This window comes from Ochotona curzoniae, unplaced genomic scaffold, assembly GCF_017591425.1.
Source record: "Ochotona curzoniae isolate NIBS_2020 unplaced genomic scaffold, NIBS_Ocur_1.0 scaffold_4953, whole genome shotgun sequence".
NCBI lineage: Eukaryota > Metazoa > Chordata > Mammalia > Lagomorpha > Ochotonidae > Ochotona > Ochotona curzoniae.
Genome location: NW_024467127.1, coordinates 4,791,471 through 4,806,954, shown reverse-complemented (window position 1 = coordinate 4,806,954; position 15,484 = coordinate 4,791,471). Strand labels below are relative to the sequence as shown.

General features: G+C 48.7%; 1 protein-coding gene and 1 non-coding gene across 3 annotated transcripts in view; both read left to right on the top strand.

The window, feature by feature from the left end:
* Positions 1-6,384: 6,384 nt before the first annotated feature.
* LOC121150364 lies at positions 6,385-6,491 on the top strand. The gene has a single exon (XR_005882956.1). It is a non-coding gene; the product is annotated as a U6 spliceosomal RNA (small nuclear RNA).
* A 2,974-nt stretch (positions 6,492-9,465) lies between these two features.
* WDR33 (WD repeat domain 33) overlaps positions 9,466-15,484 on the top strand; it is an 87,484-nt gene continuing 81,465 nt past the window's right edge. For both annotated transcript variants that reach the window (XM_040971196.1, XM_040971195.1), the window contains exon 1: positions 9,466-9,622. The gene's annotated coding sequence lies outside the window, so the exon portion shown is untranslated. The remainder of the gene's footprint in view (positions 9,623-15,484) is intronic.

Here is a 15,484-nt window from a genome sequence, read left to right as displayed (position 1 = left end):
TAGGAGTGGGAAGGCTTCCCTGTGTTAACAGGAAACAGGCAGGGAAAGCCCTCCCAGCTCAGGGGAGGCCTGGGTGGAGTGCCCAACTCCAGGCTTCTTCTGACCCAGTCCTGCATGTTACATGTGACTTGGAGAATGAGACAGTGGGTGGAAGCTTTCTGTCTCCCTCTTAAATAATTAGACACAAATATTATATATATAAAGCTGGGTCCGGCACTATATCCTAGTGGCTAAGTCCTCGCCTTGCACACACCGGGATCCCATATGACGCCTGTTTCTGTCCCGGCTGCTGCACTTCCCATCCATCTCCCTACTTGTGGCCTGGGAAAGCAGTCAAAGATGGCCTTCACCCACGTGGGAGACCCAAAAGAACTTCCTGGCTCCTGGCTTTGAAGCAGCTCAGTTCTGGCCACTGTGGCCACTTGGGGAGTGAACCAGTGGATGGAAGGTCTTTCTGCATCTACTCCTCTGTAAATCTGACTTTCCTATAAAAATAAATCTGAAAAAAATTATATAAAGGGAGAAGACTTACTGAAAGAAACCTTTAGTGGACAAGGTGAGAACTTGTGCAGCTTGGGGTTGCAGGTTCAAGGGCCATGTACATTCTCCTGGTCCCTAATTGTGTTCACACACCAGCTCACTCTGATCCCTGCTGCCTTCCTGCCTCTCAAGTGGCAGGGAACAGGCTCCGGCTGCCCCTGAATTCCTTGATTTTCACTCCTGCCTGTGGAGTCACGACTGTTTTGGACCCAGATTCAGAAATCTCAGTAATGGTCTTGGGTCTGGTGCCCACCCCCGAAGATGGCCATGGAGGTGGGATACAAGTCCACATGGCGAGTCAGCGAGTCGGGGAGAGTGACGTGGTAGGGAGGGACACTGTGGCACAGTGGGTCAAGCTGCTGCTTGGGCTACTGACGGCCCCTGATGGAACACGGGTTTGGTGTAACTGCCTACCTTCTATCCAGGTCTCCTCCTGATGTGGCTGCAATGGCAGTGGGTAAGGGTCCAGATATTTGGGTGCGTGCTTATTCATGTGGGAGATTTAGATGCAGCTTCCGACTCCTGGCTCCAGCCTGGCCCGCCCACAGCTCCTGTGCGCCACTTCCACTGATTCTGTCACTCTGCCTTTCAAATAGGTAAATGAACAACCCTTTAAAAAAAAAAAAAAAGGCAGCAAGATTCAAAATGTCAAAAGGATTGAAACTCAAATGTCAAAGTACCACCACAAGAGGTAGAGGTGGTGTTCCCAGTCGAAAGCAGAGGCTCCTGGCAGGTTTTATAGAAAAGTATTCCTCCCCACCCCCAAGTGGCTCAAGTGCCAGAAAAAACCACTCATCCCGTGAGCCAAGGATTCCATTTCTGGGAATCGCCCTGCATGCCAAAATATCTTGGATATAGAAGCAAAATACAGCATCTGATGTTCTCAAGGAGTTTCTAACCCAGCAGAGTTGGCTTTCCATGGAAGGTCCTGGAATATCACTCCCCTACTCAACAAGTACGCTTTTTTTCTAGGAACTAAATGGTTGCCAAACAGGATTTCCATTTGTCTTCAAGATGACCCAGAGACAATAAACAAGTGTGATCCTCCTAAACGGACGTCTGGGGAGGGAGTTTGCTTTCTCACCCACAACACCTTACTCCAGCATGAACGGGAAAAATGCCTGCTTCTTTCTCCCCATGCACATTGCTAGCTCTGGCCGCTCGCACCTGTTCACCGTGCTTGGCCTGAGCTCAGTTGCAGAGACAGCGCAGTAAGCTTCAGCTGTATCTAGGACTACCAAGAAAGTTTCAATAGACTTTTCAGTGGTTGATTCTTTTAAAAAGACTGATCAGGGCCAGGTGCGGTAGCCTAGTGGCAAGTCATTGCCTTGAATGCACCAGGATCCCATATGGACACCTGTTCATATCCTGGTGGTCACACTTCCCATGCAGCTCCGTGTTTGTGGCCTGGGAAAGCAGTCGAGGACGGCCCAAAGCCTTGGGACGCTGCACCCGTGTGGAAGACCTGGAAGAGGCTCTTGGCTCCTGGTTTTGGGTTGGCAAAGCTCTGGCCACTGTGGCTGCTTAGGGAGTGAACCAACAGCTGGAAGAGCTTCCTCTCTCTCTCCTCCTCCTCTCTGTATATTTGACTTTCCAATAAAAAGTTTTAAAACATTATGTTTTAGGTGGAGCAGCTAGGATGTGCACAGCACCCAAATAGGCATTCCAGCAGTGGCTTAACCCAGGAGTCTAAAGCACTAGCCCCTGCTCCACCTCTTTTTTGTTTTTCATTTTATTAATTTTTGGGCCTGGTGCAGTGGCCTAGCAGCTTAAGTCCTTGCCTTGTACCAGCCAGGATCCCATATGGGCACTGGTTCTAATCCCAGCAGCTCCACTTCCCATCCAGCTCCCTGCTTGTGGCCTGGGAAAGCAGTCGAGGACAGCCCAAAGCCTTGGGACCCTGCACCCATGTGGGAGACCTGGAAGAAATTCCTGGCTTCTGGCTTTGGATTGGCTTAGCTCCAGCCATTGTGGCCACTTGGCAAGTGAATCATTGGATGGAAGATCTTCCTCTCTGTCTCTCCTCTATATTCATCCGACTGCAATAAAAAAAATTTTTTTAAAAAAAAAAAACTTAAGTTTTATGGCCCACGCAGTAGTCTAGTGACTAAACTCCTTGCCTTGCATGCGCCGGGATTCCATTCGGGCACCAGTTCATGTGCAGGCGTCCCTGCTTCCCATCCAGCTCCCTGTTTTTGGCCTGGGAGGACAGTAGAGGATGGCCCAGGACCATGGGACCCTGCACCCACATGGAAGACACAGAAGAAGCTCCAGGCTCCTGGCTTCGTATCTGCTCAATCTATGCCCTTGTGGCTACTTGGGGAATGAATCAAGGCATGGAAGATCTTTGTCTCTCCTCCTTTTTGTATATCTGACTTTCCAAGTAAAAAGAAAAAAAATAATAATCTGGGGTGGTTGGGAGGCTGGGTGTGGCTTCTCCCTTTATCTCTCTTCTCCCCGCAGATACAGGAAGGAAAAAAGAGAATGTCAAAACAGTAGTCTCACCCACTTTCCTCTAGGCCTTGACTCTTTGCACCCTAGTAAAATATGTAAAAATTATAAAAAATATAATTCATACAATTAAAAATAATTTTTAATATTAAAAAATAAGGATGTATTTATTTTTCTTGGAAAGGCAGTTTTACAGAGAGAAGCAGATAGATAGAAAAAGATCTGTCTGCTTGTTCACTCCCCAAGTGGCCACAATGCCTAGATCTTTCTGATCCAAAGTCAGAAGCTTCCTGTGGGTCTCCCACGTGGGTGCAGGGTCCCAAGGCTTTGGACCATCTACTGCTTTCCCATGCCACAAGCAGGGAACAGGAAGGCAAGTGGAACAGCCAGGACATAAACTGGTGCCCACATGGGATCCCGGCACCTGCAAGGTGAGGATTTAGGCATTGAGCCATTGCACTTGGCTCGCATTGATTGATTTGAATGGCAGAGTGACAATGATCTGTCTGCCTGTTAAAGGCCCAAATGGTCATACCACCAGCTTGGAACCAGGAACCTAGAACTCCGTCAGCACAGTCACTTGAGCCCTTGCTGTTTGGGCATAGATGTGGAGGCCAGCAGGTGTATATACATTTGTAGCGGAAAAGACAAGCTGGGATCACCAGATCCTGTCTTGCATGGAAAAAAAAAAAATTGGGCTGGATTGCCGGAGTCCTGCTCCAGCTGAGTTCGGAACTCGAGAAGGGTGCGTGGATGAGGCGCAAAGAGAGACAGAGACGGACCGCTAGGATTCCATGATCATTGTGGACAATGCGAGAAAGCTGTTTCCTCTATTTATACAGAAGCAGTCAAACTCTGGCTGAGACTCTTTATGTCATGGTCAAGTGTGTGTTTCTAAGGATAATTCTGCCATTTGTTTCAGCTTAAGGCGGGATGTTATCCATCCTGGCGCCGTGGTTGGGAAAGAGTTCTCAATGGATGGTGCATATCAATCAGTAACACATTCCTACCACAATCCTCATGCTACAGCTTAGTCTTGAATCAGTTAAGGAAGGAAGAGCTTCACAGAAGGAAGGACCTAAAGATCAAAGAAAGAAGGAAAGAATAGGTTCCCACTACACCAGGGACAGAACACCCTTGATTACCATATGGTCAATGGGGGCAGAGACGGCAATAATAAAAGGCCCTTTGGCTAAAACAGTATCAGCAACATCAACTTCCAAGCTCACATTGGTAGTAAACAGTAAGTCTGCAGAGGCAGACAATGCCTAGATTATAGAATTCTCAGTGGAGTTGTCCGGTGTGCATGCAAAGGGAGGCGGGGCTGCATTCAGGTGGTCGTAGAGACATCCGCAGGGCCCTGCCAAACAGCGGGAAGTTCCTTGCGGCCTTGCCTGCAAAGGAATGATACTCTTCACACCTTCCTGTCTTCCACACCCATCACACGGACCCCAGCACTGGATTAAGTAAAAATGAGAATAGTTTGCCTCTGGGAAAGCACACAGCAGCTATTGGCAAAATGAATTGCTCAGAGTCCAGGCTAAAATGAGTTTTTCAAAACCTTGCTTCTGGGGCCAGTGCAGTGGCTCAACAGGTTATTTATCCATCTTGCTAGACTGGAATCCATATGTGTGCTGGTTTGTGTCCTAGATACTCCACCTCAGATTCAGCTCCCTGTTAATGTGTTTGGGAGAGCATCAGATGAAGACCCAAGTTTTTGGGCCCCTGCGCCCATGTGGGAGATACAGAAGTTTCAAGCTCTTGGCTTAAGATCGGTTCAACTTTGGCCATTGTGGTCATATGGGAAGTGAATTACTGGATGGAAGATCTTCTCCCTCTGTAAATCTGCCTTTTTTGTTTTCTTTTTAAAGATTTTTATTAATTTTTATTGGAGAGGCAGGTTTACAGAGAGAAGGAGAGACAGATTGTAAGATCTTCCATTGGCTGGTTCACTCCCCAAGTGAGCACAACGGCTGGAGCTGAGCTGATCCAAAGCCAGGAACTTCTTTTGGGTCTTCATGTGAGTTCAGGATTCTGAAACTTTGGACTATCCTCTGATGCTTTCCCAGGCCACAAGCAGAGAACTGGATGGGAAGTGAGTAGGAGCCAGCACATGAACTGACACCCATATGAGATACTGGGTCTTTCAAGGTGAGCATTTAGCTACTGATGCACTGAACCAGGTCCCAAAATATGTATTTTTTTTTTTAAAAAAACATTTATTCTTATTGAAACGTCAGATATACAGGGAGGAGGAGAGACAGAGAGGAAGATCTTCTGTCTGCTGATTCACTCCCCAGTGACTGCAATGGCCTGTGCTGTGCTGATCTGAAACCAGGAGCCAGTAGCCTCTTTCCGGGTCTCCCACATGGCTGCGGGGTCCCAAAGCTTTGGGCCGTCCTTGACTGCTTTCCCAGGCCACAAGCAATGTTCTGCATGGGAAACAGGATCGCGGGGATTAGAGCCAGCGCCCATATGGGATCCTGGCACGTTCAAGGCGAGGACTTTAGCACTAGGCCATGCCACCAGACCCTAAAATACATAATTCTTAAAACCAAAGCAAACCAAGTGAAACCCTGCTTCTGCCAGAGGTGATTTTCAACATTTGTCCTCTGGGGCCATCAGGCATTTGTAGGATCACAGTGAAATCCTGAGGAGATGGAGCATGGTGAGACTCCTTAGGGATATATTTCAGTATCTGAACACTTAAAAAACGGCAACCTGGGCCCAATGTGATAACTTAACTGACTCATATTCCCCGTGCAGGTGCCAGGATCCTATAGATGCCATTTCATGTCTGGGCTGCTCCACTTCCCCTCCAGCTCCCTGCATGTGGGCTGAGAGATCAGTGGAGGGTGAACTGATTAAAACTGTAAGGTACTTTCATTTGATTTGAAATGCTGACAAAGAGAGAGAGACCCTTGCAGGATGAACTCTACTTCCTGGCAATACCCCCTCCTTCCCAGAACTCCTAGGATTATCTGCGTTCGAAAGCAAAGGAGGAGGGACTGCTACTGGAGCAGGTGTTTGTGGTTCCGCACTCTCAGATGCTCTAAGTTTCACACTGAATGGTAACCCTTTGGGGATTTTGTTTTTTCAACAACAGAGCCTAAGTTTCTTATACTCACATGATTTTCAGTGCTCTTACAACCGTTGGATTATCTGCTAGTTCTTTAAGCATAGTATACCGAGCATGTACCATGTACTTTAGTACCCTAAAGGAGAGCAAGGTGGGGCAGGTGTCTAGCTTAGTAGCAAAGATCCTGGGTTTAAATCCTGGCCCTGGCTCTGGACTCCAGCTTCCTGCTTAACACACATTGTGGGAGGTTGTAGGTGATGATTCAAGCTTGCTGCCACCCACCTGTGACGCCTGGATTAGAATCCTAGTTTCGGGTGCTCGCTTTGGTAGCACATATACTAAAATTGGAACGATACAGATAAGATTAGCATGGCCCCTGTGCAAGGATGACACGCAAATTCGTGAAGAATCCTAGTTTCGGGCCTAGCACCGTAGCCTAGTGGCTAAGGTCCTCACCTTGAACATGCAGGGATCCCATATGGCCGCCAGCCTAATGCCAGCAGCTCCACTTCCCATCCAGCTCCCTGCTTGTGGCCTGGGAAAGCAGTCAAGGACGACCTAAAGCCTTGGGACCCTGCACCCGCATGGGAGACCCGGAAGAAGTTCCTGGATCCTGGCTTCGGATCGCCGCAGCACCAGCTGTTGTGCTCACTTGGGGAGTGAATCATCGGATGGAAAATCTTCGTCTCTGTCTCTCCTCCTCTCTGTATATCTGACTTTGTAATAAAAATAAAATAAATCTAAAAAAAAAAAAAAGGAATCCTAGTTTCTCTGACAGGCATTTGGGGCCTGAACCCACAGACAGGAGTTCTTCTGCCATAAATTAATGATAACAGCAACAAAATTAGGACCCAGTTACAGGAAAATCTGGGAAGAGAGTTCTTGATCAGGAGAAAGAAAAGTGCAAGGGCATGCAGCATGGCAGAGACACAGAAAAGAAGCTAATCCTCTGCCTGCAAGCACCAGCATCCCATATGGGCTTTGCTTTGAGTCTTTGATGCTCTACTTCTCATCCAGCTCCATAATTAGGCACAGAGAACCCAGTAAAGGAAAGCTAGAGACTTGAAGAAGCTCCTGGCTCCTGGCTTTGGTCTGGCTCAGCCTCAGCTGTTGCAGCTACAGGTAAATCTGCCTGTAAATCTCTGTAAATTTGTCTCTCAAAAAGAAAAGTGGGCCTGGCATGGTAGCCTAGCAGCTAAAGTCCTCCCCTTGCACACACCAAGATCCTATATGTGTACCGGTTCTAATCCCAGTGGCCCTGCTTCCTATCCAGCTCCCTGCTTGTGGCCTGGGAAAGCAGTCGAGGACGGCCCAGAGCCTTGGCACCCTGCACCTGCGTGGGAGACCCTGAAGAGGCTCCGGGCTGCTGATTTGGATCGGCTTAGCTCCGGCCACTGCGGTCACTTGGGGAGTGACCAGCAGATGGAAGACCTTCCTCTGTCTCTGACTCCTCTCTGTCTATCTGACATTGCAATAAAAATAATTCTTTAAAATAAGATTTATTTATTATTTTTATTGGAGAGTTGAATCTACAGAGAAGACAGAGAAAAAAATCCATCTGGTGTTTACTCAGAAAGTGGCTGCAACGGCCACAGCTGTGCTGATCCAAAGCCAGGAGCTTCTTCAGGGTCTCCTGCATGGTTACATGCATGGGTACATGATCCAAGGCTTTAGGCCATCCTTTACCGCCCTCCCAGGCCACAAGCAGGGAGCTACATAGGAAGTGGAATGGCCAGGACATGAACCAGCACCCATATGGGATCCTGGCACATGCAATTCAAGGATTTTAGCCACTAGACCATTGCGCCAGGCCTAATTTATGGGCACCAATTAAGACTTTACAGGTTTTTATTGCTGGTGAAGGTGGGGCTCATGCCCGCAAAAACCTGTTGATCGCAAACCGCAAAACAGCAAGTTTTATAAAGGTGAAAAACCACAGTGAGATTGGGGTCCAGGGGCCTGAGCTAATCTGAGCTAATGCAGCTCTATCTTAGGGATGAAAAATTACTACTCAGTAACTTCGCAAACCTTTGTTGCACCAGGTGAAATTCATTTTTCTTCTAGGTATGCCAGGGGTTTCACTGTTCTTGACAAGCAGGATGCAGTTTTCCCAGCTGGGTTAGTCTCATGCCTGTGTCTGGGGGTGAGCTGAGTTCACCATGGAACCCCTCATCAGGCCTATTGTTTCACCTGCTCAGACACATTAGCAGCGAGCTGGATGGAAGGAGGCACAGCTGGGCCCTGGGCTGCAGCTCGTGCTGGGATGCGCAGGTTACAAGCAGCCGACTCAGCTTTGGCACCTCAAGGCCAGCCCCTCCACAAACTTCTCCAACAGCTGTCCTAAATTAACGGAAAAGTGACCAAGAGAGGAGATAGTGTGCAAAAGATCCTATTTAAGTAGGGGGGAAAGCACATGCATACACAATTTTCACTTTTACACACTTTGGAAAGACACACAGGATACTAACAGCAAAGAGCCCAGAGGTGATGGATTCCTCTTCCATCTTCTTCAATTTCCTTAATTACTTGGTTTGTGAAAAATTTTTGTTTTAATTTAGGGCCTTGCTTTTTTATTAGGGAATGGCTCAATTGGCTAATTCTCTGTCTGCAAGTGCCAGCAACCCATATGGGCACCAGTTCATGTCCCGGCTGCTCCACTTCCCATCCAGCTCCCTGCTTGTGGCCTGGGAAAGCAGTAGAGGATGGCCCAAAGCCTTGGCACCCTGCATCTGCGTAGGAGACCCAGAAGAAGCTCCTGGCTTCAGATCGACCGTTGTGGCTATTTGGGGAGTGAGCTAGCAGATTTTAGATCTTTCTGTCTCTTCTTGTCTCTATAAATCTATTTATTTTTCCCATTTATTTAAGACAGAGACCTCTTATCTGTTTCATGGCCAGGGCTATAAGGGCTAGGTTTGGGCACTCAATCCATGTCTCCCAGGCGGGTGGGAGGAAGCCAGGGTTAACAGGAGCAGGAAATGGGGATTGAACTCCGGCATCAAGTCAAAACGTGCACCAGCCTAGTCCAGGGAGGCGCCTGGATGACGGAGTTCTTATGCCTTCTGCGCTCATTGAATTCACGGATTAATCCACAGGCCCAAGAAAGTGGGTGGTAGGCTTGGCCAAATAGCGCACGCGCGTCCCCCCCAACAAACACCCTTAGTCCAGTTCTGGAGCTCTCACCACCGGAGAAAAGGGGCCGGGCCGCCGAGCACGCCCGCCCGGTCCGCCCTGCATCCCGGGCGCCGGAACAAAGGGAAACGCCGGCCAGGGCGCCGCGCACCGCCCGGCGAGGCCGGCCCCTCACCTCCGCACATGCGCACACCGCACCTCGGGAGGCAGCCCGCCGGCCCGGGCGCGCGGGAGGGAGGACGTACGCCGGTGCGTGGTGACGCAAGGGCGTGCGCTCGGTGGCTCCGCGGGGAAGATGGCGGCTGTTCCTTTGGAGGAGAGGGCTTGAGAGGGGCGGAGGAAGGAGGCCGTCCGGCGGAGACGTTTCGCAGAGTGAAGACCGACGCTTCGCTCGCCGGGCGGAGCTCGGCTCGGCGCCCCACGGTGAGTCTGGCGGCGGCTCGGGTTCGCTGGCCTGCAGCACACGGCGGCAGTTTCCGCCATTTTCGGGCTCGGCCGTTGCGTGCTCCGGGGGCTTGGAGGGGGCGCCCGGGGACAAGTTGTAGGAGCCCGGAGGACCGTCTTGGGGGAGGGTTCGTTGGAACCGGTTGCAGCCTTCCGGGCGGGGCCGGAGACCGGAGGTCGTGGCAGGGGATTTGGGGTACCAGGGCCATGGTTGAGACCTGGCGGTGGGGAGACGTGGGTTAAGGCCGGCCACGGGCTGGGGTGTGGGGTTGGGAAGAGGGATTCGCCGCCGGAGTGGGACGAGGTGACTGGGCCTTGTTTGTTTGTTTATAAATTTGCAGTGTGGCTTCGGTAGGTTGAAGGGGTCTTAGGGAAGCTCACGTGAAAAGTGTAAAAACTGCAGAGGTCTGGCCTGCACGTTCCGGGGGGCTTGAACTTGGCGTTTGCTGCGGGGAAATAAAGGGCGCAGCTTTGACAGGCAGGGCCCTGCTCCTTCGGAGTAGTAGTTGTCCGGCTCCTGCTCCGCCGAAGTATCCCTTCTGATAACCCCCGCCCCTCCCGGCCCGTGCATCCTATCTCCAAGTTGCTTTCTGGCAGACGAGTCTTTAGTGTCCTGCAGAAAGCGTTCCAGGTTTTAAAAGTAAAACCAGTGTGGGTCTTGACTGTAAGCCTGGTGGTGGAGTTGCCTGCCTTCCGGGGTCAGGAGGCAGTCGCGGCGCTTAAGGAGAGGGAGGGGATTCCGGAACTGTTTCGGTCCAAATCCCATTCAGGAAAGTTTAGCCCGTAGAAAGTCCAGGAGGGTGTGCTTGAGAGAAGTTTCTCAGGGCTGATAGTGACCAAAGTCTTTGCGAAAGCAGCATCTCTTGGGAGCTTTCAAGCCTGGAGTTTGCCGCTTTTTTTCCCTGTGAACTCGGTGCAATGTTAGATCTGTTTGAATTCAAACAACACTTTTTAGTGACTTAAAAGCAGCTATGTTAATTGCTCACCGCTTGGCATTTTTCTCTTATCTTAATTTCATTTGACACCTGTCTGTACTTTTGCACCTTTTAACGGGTTTTTCTGCTCAACAGATTACACTATTGTATATGATTGGTTTCCTTTTATGGCCAGTATTCAACCTCTTTCTTGAAACTGATGGGAGAATTATAGGATTTCGGTGGTGATGGAGGAGGGGTGGAAATGATTTTGTTAGAAAGTTGCAGACATGCCTCAGGGAAAATGAAATTATCTGAAGTTAATGGCTTAACTTGCATTCTTTGGTAGGTGAAAAATAGTAAAGCAGCAGATCTTGTGAACACAGTTACTCTTCGGGCCTTAAAAAGCTGATTTTTTTCATCTAGAGGGGCACGGCTAGAGAGAGACAAATTTTTTTTTAACGATTTATTTATGTTTATTGGAAAGGCAGATATACAGAGAGGAGGAGAGACAGAAAGGAAGATCTTCCGTCCAATGGTTCACTCCCCAAGTGAGCGCAACAGCGGGTGCTGTGCCGATCCGAAGCCAGGAGCTCTTCCAGGTCTCCCATGCAGGTGCAGGGTCCTAAGGCTTTGGGTCATCCTCCACTGCTTTCCCAGGTCACGGGCAAGGAGCTGGATGGGAAGTGGAGCTGCTGGGATTAGAACCGGCACCTATATGGGATCCCGGTGCGTTAAAGGCAAGGACTTTAGCCACTATGCTATCGTGCCGGGTCCGAGACACATCTTGTATTTGCTGTTTCATTCGTCAAGTGCTGGCCAGGGCCAGGACTGTATGAGACCAAAGCTGGGAGCCTGAAACAGCCTGGGTCTCCAGTAAGCGTGGCAGGGATCCAAGGCCTTGAGCCATCTTCTGCAGCCTCTCTTGGATTAGAAACAGAATAGCTGGGAGGGAATGCTCACTCCACTGTGGGAGCTGGGTGTCTCAGGTGGTGACTTAACCTGCAGGTTCGCAATGACTGCCCACCTTATTTATTTATTTATTTATTTATTTATTTATTTAGTTTGGAAAGACAGATATGCTAGAGGAGGAAAGGCAGAGAGAAACATCTTCAGTCTGCGGATTCACTTCCCAAGTGGCTGCTATGGTTGGAGCTGCACCGGAAGAAGCCAGGAGCCTGGAGCTTCTTCCGGGTGTCCTGCATGGGTGCAGGGTCCCAAGGCTTTGGGCCGTCCTTTGACTGCCTCTCTGGGCCATAAGTAGGAAGCTGAACTGGAAGTGGAGCAGCTGGGATTAGAATCGGTGCCCATATTGGAGCCCAATGCGTGCAAAGCTAAAACTTAGCTGCTAGGCCACCACACTGGGCTCTTCTTTTAAGCTTTAAATGATATTTTTACCAGCCATGTTAGGTGCTGATTCACAGCTTTGTGAAGTAATGGAAAGTCCCTTTAACATTTATGTTAGTTTGTTGAAAAAAGATTTTCTTTGAAAGGCTGAATGTCAGAGATCTTTCACCCACTGGCTGACTCTTCTCTTGGCTCTGGGGCTGAGCCCGGCTGAGGGTGGGAGCTTGAAACGCCATTGGCGTCTCGCACCTGGGCGGCAGAGGCCCCAGTGCTTCAGCTGCTCTTCAGGGGCATTAGCAGGGAGCTGGATCAGAAGTGGAGCAGCTGGGATTCAACCCGTGCTCCTGAATAGGATATCAGCATCTCAAGTAGTGTCTTAATCTGCCCCACAACACCAGGTTCCTCCCCGCTCAAATATTTTAAAAATATTTATTTTTATGATTTGTTCATTTGTATTTGAAAGGTAGGGTTACAGAGAGAGAGAGACACAGAGCTTTCATCCCTTGATTCAGTCTCAAAATGGCTACAACCACTGAACTGTAGCTTGGCTGGTCTGATGCCAAGAGCCTGGCGCTTCTTCTGGGTCTCCCATGTGGGTGCAGGGACCCAATTTCTTTGCTTTTCGAGGCTGATTAGCAGGGAACTGGATCAGAAGTGGAGTGTCTTGGGCTCAGCGTGGCACTTTATGGGATGTGAGCACTGCAGGCTGATGCTTAACTTGTTACGCCTTGATGCAGGCCCCATAATTGCTTTATATTTAGAATAAGAAAGTGAGGTTGCAATAGAACTTTCTACTTACAGAAAATATATTAGTGATTTTTTTTTTTTTTGAAAGCTTTACAGAGAAGGAGAGACAAAGATCTGTCTGCTTGCTCACTCTCCAAGTTACTGCAACAGCTGGGCTTAAGTTGATCCGAAGCCAGGAGCCAGGGGATTCTTTGGGTCTGCCGTGAGGGTGCAGGGCCCCAAAGCCTTAGGCTTTCCTCTACTGCTTTCCCACGCTACAAGCAGGGAAGTGGAGTAGCCAGGACACACACTAGCACCATATGGGATCTCAGTGCGTGCAAGGCGAGAATTTAGCCAGTAGGTTATGTGCTGGCCCTAATGATAGTTTTTTGCTTGTGAATCTATATACAATATAGTCCTTTTGAGGTTGCTGAGCTAGAGAATTGGAATTTTATAAGTGATTTTTAGCTGAAGAAATAATTGGAATCTATAGATAGGAATTCTTCATTATCAAAGTATGTTTAAATATTATAAATTGATAAATTGTTAAAGGGTGGATTACAGATGGTCTTGGTTTTTCTACAAACTTCATCCCAAGAATTTCATTTGTGTTGAAATTTGGCTGTTGAGAGTCAGTAACTTCTGCTGCACACTGTTAAGTAGCCTTTTGGCTAAGATCAAGTGTAGTACTCCAAGTTCCTTGTGTGTTAACAGTACACTGCGAGACAAGTACCTTGCCTGGCCTCAGTTTTAATAGTTGAAAGCATCTTGCCTTTTGTTAGGATGTAGGTTTCGAAGTTTTACGGCTTCAACTATGGAGACCTTCCTTGCCTCCACCCCCATCTCCTCCATGGTAGACCACTTCCACTGGTCCTTGACGCAGAAGCAGCTCTGCTTTTGGTTGGAATCTGGGGTGACGACACTGTCTGTGGGGCACCCTGCTCGTCACACATTTCAGTAGTTGTCTAGTGGACTCATTGGTTTCGTAAAACTTGCACGGAAGTTTTTGTTGAGTTTGAGTGCGTAGCACGTGTCCACAGCTGGGAGGTGTGGGGCGGCACACTGGTCTCAGCCCTCGCAAGATCTGTGCTGAACGCCAGGCTCACCCGGACCACCTTTATGATTTGGGCCAGTTAATTCAGCTCGCTGTGGTTCAGTGTCCTTTCATACAGAAATGTTAGAATACCTTGTATGCAGTAAACATCCAATATATTTTGAAATTTTTCTGAGTAGAATTTAGTTGGTAAGAATCATTTAGTTTTTTAAACGCTCAAATGTCTGAAAACTCATCTCATTCTGTTAGCGTTCCTTTCTCTGTAATTCGGCATCTCACATAATCTCTCACATGTTTTGTGAATTTTCTATACTTTGTGAGCAGTTGGAATACAGATAACTGTAGTGCTTTATATTTTTGAAATATTCGAACTTAGGCTTGTAAAAATTGACAACTGAGTGGACTTTTTTTTTTAAGATTTATTTTTATTTTTTATTGGAAAGGCAGATATACAGAGAGGAGAGACAGAGAGGAAGATCTTCCGTCCGATGATTCACTCCCCAAGTGAGAGCAACAGCAGATGCCATGCTGGTCCGAAGCCAGGAGCCTCTTCCGGGTCTCCCACGCGGGTGCAGGGTCCCAAAGCTTTGGGCCGTCCTCAACTGCTTTCCCAGGCCCGTCCTCGACTGCTTTCCCAGGCCCGTCCTCGACTGCTTTCCCAGGCCAGAGGCAGGGAGCTGGAAGGGAAGCGGGGCTGCCAGGATTAGAACCGGTACCCATATGGGATCCCAGTACGTGCAAGGCAAGGACCTTAACCACTGCGCCACCGCGCTGGGCCCCCATCTGAGTGGACTTTCTACAGAAACTTATAACTCTGCCCTGCACCATATTTCCTTTAAATAATCTATTTTTGTTTATTTGGAAGGCCGGTTTACAGAGAGTAGACAGAAAGATTATTGATATGCTGGTTCAACCCCCAAATGGCCAAATCAACCAGCGCTGAGCTGATCCAGAGCCAGGAGCCTCTTTTGCATCTCCTTTCCCAGGCCCTAAGCAGGGAGCTGAATGGGAAGCAGAGCAACCGGGGGACACGGATTGGCGCTTGTATGAGATGCTGGTACTTGCAAGGTGGAGCGGTAAGCAGTTGAGTTATCGAATGGGCCGCGGTGGTCCATATTTCCTGCGCCCCTGGCTACTTTTCTCCTCTTGGGCCTTTGCTAACTCTGCCTGGATTATTTTCTTACTTTCAGATTGTATTTATAACCTGTTAATTCCTTAAAATCCACCTAAATCTCATCCCGCTAATGAGACCTTGCTTGTCTCAAGTTAATCTGGGGTCTCTGTGACTGCCATATGTTACTTAGGCCTTATGGCATCTGCCATTGTGCCTTACCATGGTGAACAGGCCCTTGACTGGGATGATAAATGCAAAACTGTGCCTTAGGCTGATTGTTCCAAAAGGCACCCCATGTCTATTTGCTGTCCCACTTAGCAGAATACCTTTGAGGAGCAAATTTTTTTTAAAATAATTATTTTTATTGGAAAGTCAGATACATGGAGGAGAAGAGAGAGGAAGATCTTCTGTTCGCTAATTTACTCTCCAAGTCGCCACTATTGCGCCAGTTTGAAGCCAGGAGCTTCCTCCAGGTCTCCCACATGGATGCAAGGTGCTAAGGCTTTGGGCTGTCCTTGACTGCTTTCCCAGGCCACAAGTAGGGAACCGGATGGGAAGCAGAGCCTCCTGGATTAAACCTGGCACCCATATGGGATCCCGGCGTGTATAAGGTGAGGACCTCAGCCACTAGGCTATCACACCATACGCTTAATTTAAAAAAGATTTTTATTTATTTATTTTTAAGA